The sequence below is a fragment of the Octopus bimaculoides genome, chromosome 4, assembly GCF_001194135.2.
Source record: "Octopus bimaculoides isolate UCB-OBI-ISO-001 chromosome 4, ASM119413v2, whole genome shotgun sequence".
Classification (NCBI taxonomy): domain Eukaryota; kingdom Metazoa; phylum Mollusca; class Cephalopoda; order Octopoda; family Octopodidae; genus Octopus; species Octopus bimaculoides.
The window spans coordinates 136,383,338-136,389,527 of record NC_068984.1 but is presented as its reverse complement, the minus strand read 5'-3'; the positions used below and the strand labels follow the sequence as shown (position 1 = coordinate 136,389,527).

The 6,190-nt window shown below is 35.7% G+C and overlaps 1 long non-coding RNA gene across 1 annotated transcript in view; it reads right to left on the bottom strand.

The window, feature by feature from the left end:
• LOC128247638 (uncharacterized) overlaps positions 1-6,190 on the bottom strand; it is a 31,349-nt gene that overhangs the window by 7,292 nt on the left and 17,867 nt on the right. The window contains exon 2 of the long non-coding RNA XR_008264013.1: positions 4,405-4,623. This is a non-coding gene — a long non-coding RNA (uncharacterized LOC128247638). The remainder of the gene's footprint in view (positions 1-4,404; positions 4,624-6,190) is intronic.

The window sequence follows — 6,190 nt, the reverse complement described above, 5'->3', positions numbered from 1 at the left end:
GTGTGTGTGTGTATGCATGTATATACAACGGGCTTCTTTCAGTTTCAGTCTACCAAATCCACTCACAAGGCTTTGGCCTGTCCGAACCTATAGCATAATACAATTGCCTAACCTGCCACGCAGTGGGACTGAACCCGGGACCATGTGGTTGGTAAGCAAGCCACTTACCGCACAGTCATTCCTGCGCCCATTCAGCCACTCTTACGCCCAAAAATGGGAGTCATAATTTTATAATTACGTGAATGTATTTGAATGTATATATGTATGTATATAAGTATATATACACATGTATGTGTGTATGTGTGTGTAAGTGTGCGTACATGTATATGCAATTGTCAATATGCACCTCTATCAATTTTTTTCTTCTGTATAATTGGTACTCCGTCGGTTTCGACGATGTGGGTTCCATTTGATCTGACCAATGGAAAAGCCTGTTCGTGAAAGTAACGTGCATGTGGCTGAGCATTCCACAGACACGTTGTACCTTTGACGTAGTGCCTTTTGAATTACAGGTGCGACTCGTTTTTGCCAGCTGAATGGATCGAAACGAGTGAAAAAAAGTGTCTTGCTCAACGACACAACTCTCAACCGAGAATCGAACTCACTACCTTACGATAGTGAGTCGAATACCCTAAGCCCTGAGCCACGCGCCTTCACTTTTGTATAATACACCACACACAAGCATACACACACCCATACGTACATACACGCGAACCAGAAACAGAAAGCAAAAAAGAGAGTCACTGAAATGTGTTTCTTGCATGACATTATTGCCCGAGGTTACCGTGGTCTTTTCCGTAGGCTTTTCTTTCCACGGATAAACCTAATATGTTTCCCATTTTACACTATGACATTTCTGTGATACACGATCCCTATTGATCGGCTTCCCCAGTTTTTTTTTTTTCACGATCCCTTTTCATCGAAATTCTACTGACCTTTTATTTTCCTTCCTTCACAAAAAGAAAAGCTCCACTTTGTATTTTGTCCCCTCTGTGTGGCCAATAAAGAAACATATCTATCTATCTATCTATCTATTTGTCAGTCAGTCTATCTATCTATCTATCTATCTATCTATCTATCTATCTACACATATTTATATGTATATACATATACCACCCTATCCATTTGTATATAATTAAATTAGTATGGGAGTTATTGTTGTATTTGTGTAAGGGAGTCTCGTATTATGTAAGGCTCCATTATCTGTGAGAATATAATGTCAGATTATGTGTACGTGAATGAATATAATTTTAGTTTCTCTTTATATCGGTATGAGTATACCTGAGCTGGTGTTTGTATGCGTACAAGCCTGAATATGTTAGGATATGGTTCAAATTTGTATAAAAACCATAAACAAAAGCCAGAGACAAGTAGATGAAAAATAAACAAGCTATATTAGTTTGACGCTCAGGAAAAACGAAAAAATATCTTCGACGTTTCGAGCCTATACTCTTCTAGAGAGAAGAATGAAAAGAGAAAACAGATGAAGAGAGGAAAAATCGGGGAGAGAGAGAGAGAGAGAGAGAGAGAGAGAGAGAGATAAAAGAGAGAAAAACATAAGTGTCTGGATTAACGGTTAAAGATATTGGATAAGTATGGATATATTAGTATATATCTATTTTCTATTAACCGCCCAACACTATCTTCCATGCTTGTAGCTAGTCACAGACTTCTGTTTCGTGACAGTATCATAGTTTTATTAGTGTCTCACTTGTCAACGAGCCTACATATCTGTAATACTGCAGCAACACTTGTAAGAATACGGTTTATTAAGTATATCTAACTTGATTTTCTCGTTTATAATCATTTTACGTAAACTATGGATATTACAGTCTCTACATCATCCTCATAGAATCACGTGAATATTGACACGAACTCACTTTCTAAGTGAATTTAGGAGTGTAACGCATCATATAGAATTTGAAATGTTTACATATTCTGTATATCGGCAAATTATCACTAACTTATCTGTGTGAAGGTTTACACACACACACACACTCACACACAGGTGTGATTGGTTATGCTGTCGATGAGCCCATAGGTTTCGTCTCTAATGTTAAGCACGTTAAACGTTAAACTACCACCGCCGCTTGCACACACAGGCTGTCTGTATTTCTTTCACAATTTTCTGACGATATGCTTGCTCTATTCTGAACCTATGAGCTGCATCTACTGGTTGTGTTCATTGTGTGACACCATGTGTTGTCGAATTTCCAATCGTGTAGCAATTGGAAATTTCGGAATATCAGGTTTGCCCTTGTTCCTTTCTCTTACTATGCATGTAGATGTACACACACACACAAACACACACACATGCATTATGCATATGTGTATTGTTAGTCCAATTTAAACTGCTTTGAGTCTAATTGTTATCGGTTGGGGCGCTTATATTACTATTAATGTGGAATTTCTGTTACGTGTTGATAGATTTTGTGTTTCCATATAAATGGTGCGGATTTCATCTAATATTCAATCGAGTACCTGATGTTTTTTTATGACTACAGCTACTGCAAATTCACTTTGAGTTTAAGGATATATTGTAGATGGACAGAAATTTTTGAGGTCCATATTCTCTGAGTATAGGCTCCCTGTTCAAAGTTCCATCATAGAATATTTTTCATCCGTCTCTAGGTATCGTTAACATTTTTCATCAAATAGCGGAGAAACATTCAAATTATTGTTGTGTCTTGGGAGGGTCATTAAAAAATTGAAATAAACACACGCATTGGTTCAATACTGTTTCTTTATTTTCCCCAACTAACTATTCAATGATTTGTTTCATGTGTCGAGTGAACGCTTAATCGGCTGTAAGTTCTCTCTGTCAGAGTCCTTTTGACATTGATACGGAATAATTCAAAATTAGCTCATAGTTTTCTGTCAATTTTGAAATAAGTTGGAAAAAGCTTATTGCGGTTAAACACCATCTTTTTGTCATTTGAAACTGTCGATATAAAGTCCAGGCCCCTTATATCATCAGTATTCGTAGCATATATTTCAGGTAATCTACAAAAGGTTATGTGTTAGGTTACATATAAACGGCATTAATCACTCTTACGATATGATTTCCTATTGGGGAAAATATGTTGAGCTCTTGCATTTTAACTTCAAAATAGTAACACTAGATGAAACCTATTTTAGTTTTGTGTCACCCATTATGTTCTCTGGAAATTTAGCAACTCAAAAATCCTCTAGCACTTACGCATGGGATGTAGAACTGCATGCTTTCTTATCATCGTGTCAGCCTATAACCGATTTCCACGCTTGTCGCTGCACTTTTGGCATCCATAGTTTTGTTAATTACAAAATGTTCGAATCAACTTGAAAATCTAACTCCCAATTTAAGTGTTTGGTTGTCACATCATGACTATCTTAATATCCATGGAGGAGTCATTCAGGAGACGCTGTATATAATTTATACGTTAAATTCTTGACCTGTAACTTGCTATTGGTTCTTCGCCATTTTCCTGGATTTCTTCGATATTGAATCAGTTTCCGCCAACCCCAGTCAGTTTTTATCTTTTGCAAAAGGTTGATTACATAATCCAATAGAATTTAAGTGTTTTCTTTTGTACTCGTATCTGCCAATCAAGTCCTCTCTTTGGGCTTTACTATCCTGAGAATTTTCTCAGTCTTAATATGTTATATACGCAAGCATGTATGCATCTGCGTATGTATGCCTGAATGTATGTATGAACGCATGCATGTATGTATATATGTGTGTATGAATGAATGTATGTATGCTTGTATGTATGCATGCATATATGCTTATATATATGTATGTATGTGAGACTGCATATATGTATGTATGTATATATGCATGTTGCATGCATATATATATATATATATATATGTATGTATGTATGTATGTATGTATGTATGTAGGTATGCATGTATTTATGTATGTAGATCTGCATACGTGCATGCATGAATGTCTATGTATCTATGAATACATATTTGAACGTGGGTGGATGTGTGTATGCGTGTGTATGCACGTTTCAATTTATCTATCTACCTTCATACATACAGACACACACACACACCGATGCACACACACCCACGCGTACACGCACGCACACACGCACCCACGGCCGCACGTACGCACGCACACACACAGAGACGCATATATATACATATATATATATTCTTATAAGTAATAGATTTTAAAGACGTGTTATTAAAAAGCTGCTTTTCCTCCAATATTAAGTATTTTATTAAGGATTGTTCATACTTGTTTATTACTCCTTTGGAAACGTAAATCAACATTTAAAGAACACCAACATTCCAGCTATATTTTCTGTTTGTTATTTACTTTATTTTAAATTCAGGTGTGCTTCATGGGCTGTTTGTATATCGCTTTTCATTTCGACAGGATTTAATATGTTAAGATATATTAAATTTTCTTACCGTTGGCATCTTACCTCTTGCTGCATTTGCGGTTTTGTTGGATCGTTAATGTTTGGTACCAGTTTGTTGTTACAATGAACTTGTATTTATGTAATGAGTTTTGTGTTAAACTCTCTTCTACATGGGATGGGTGTATTTTCACGTAGTATTCTGCTGTCTAGTTATTTGCAAGTCGCGGGATTTTCTCCATGGCATTTGCACGTTTTGTAAAGTCCATATCTGCAAGTGAAAAGGCGCAGTAGAATCATGACAATTACAGATATCTAGTTTACAGTTATAAATTTATTTGATATTTTTCATATGCACATTGTTAGCAGGTTTGTAGTCCGACAGCATGTTATTGTTAGCTAACTTACTTCTCCTTTTTCTAGTAATATATATTTAATGAAACATTTATAATCGGGGTGTAAATCACATTACGTTCTGTAAAACGTATCAATGTACACACTCGCATATACTCTTAAAATGTGTGTATGTACACGGATTATATAGATAACAGAAACGTAGATAATACATGATTATTAAAGTTTGTTATGCAGCGCATGTTATATACTTTGTCCAATATTGAAACAGATGGAAATTTCATTAAAACGACCATCACTATACCACTCACGTTTTAACAAAGAAAATTACTAATTATACGAATATAAATCGAAGAGTATAAGAAATAGAAAAGGTAAATCAAAACTACATATGTTTCCAAGTTAATCTGAACATGTTTTACGCAACTTTATACATAGAAATAAAGTTTACCTCTTCTTAAGGTCTAATGACCAGAGCTTGTTTTCATAATCGTAAGGGAAAGATTGAATGGAAACATTTGTGTACGTCAATATGTATGGGCGTAGGCATAACAGGTAATCTTTGGTGTTACAAGGAGTTTTGTCGGTTTCTCGCTCAATTGTACCCCAGACAATAATCAAGGAGGTTTTAGTTTCGGGAGTTAGGTGGCCAGATGTTAGGGGTGATGTGGTCGCAGAAAATGTCTTACATTCTCTTTCTTATGTGGCATGATGCAGAGACCTCTTGCCAGGCATAAGATCTTCTAGCAGCCACCTTCTTAACTCAGGGTAGCACTACCTTCTTCTGGAACTTGATGTAGGCCTCCGTGTTGAGTGTGAAGCCGTGTGGGAAGATGAATGGAGGTATAACGTCACCATCACTAGTGACCACTCCAGACACTATGATGTGGACTTGATGTTTGATTTTTATCACTCTCAGCACATGTTTTGGGGACACGGTTAATATTTTTTCAATGATTTAGGTTGCATTTTGCTTTTGATAATTTTGTGTGAGCCTAAAATTTTGGTCATTCTTTTATCTCCGGTGAGGGTGGGTAGATTTTGGATGATATCCATATATCTATCTAAGTTTCTATCTATCTATCTATCTATCTATCTATCTATCTATCTATCTATCTATCTATCTATCTATCAATCGCTCTCTCCGCATACACACACACACACACATACACACGTGTATGAATATATTATCAAGGTTTTTATAAAAATAATAAAAATAAGTGCACATGTTTCTATGTATAATTATATCATATATACTTGCGTGTGTGTGTGTGTCTGTGTGTGTGTCTGAGTGTGTGTCTGAGTGTGTTGTGCGGCGTGTGAGTATCTACACATACTTATGAAGATAGATATTTGTAGTCACATTCATACATTGACACATGTACATGAATCACCGTAAATATATAAGTATACAAATATTTATTACATATATGTTTAGATGTATATATACCTGGGTATATATATATATATATATATATATATAT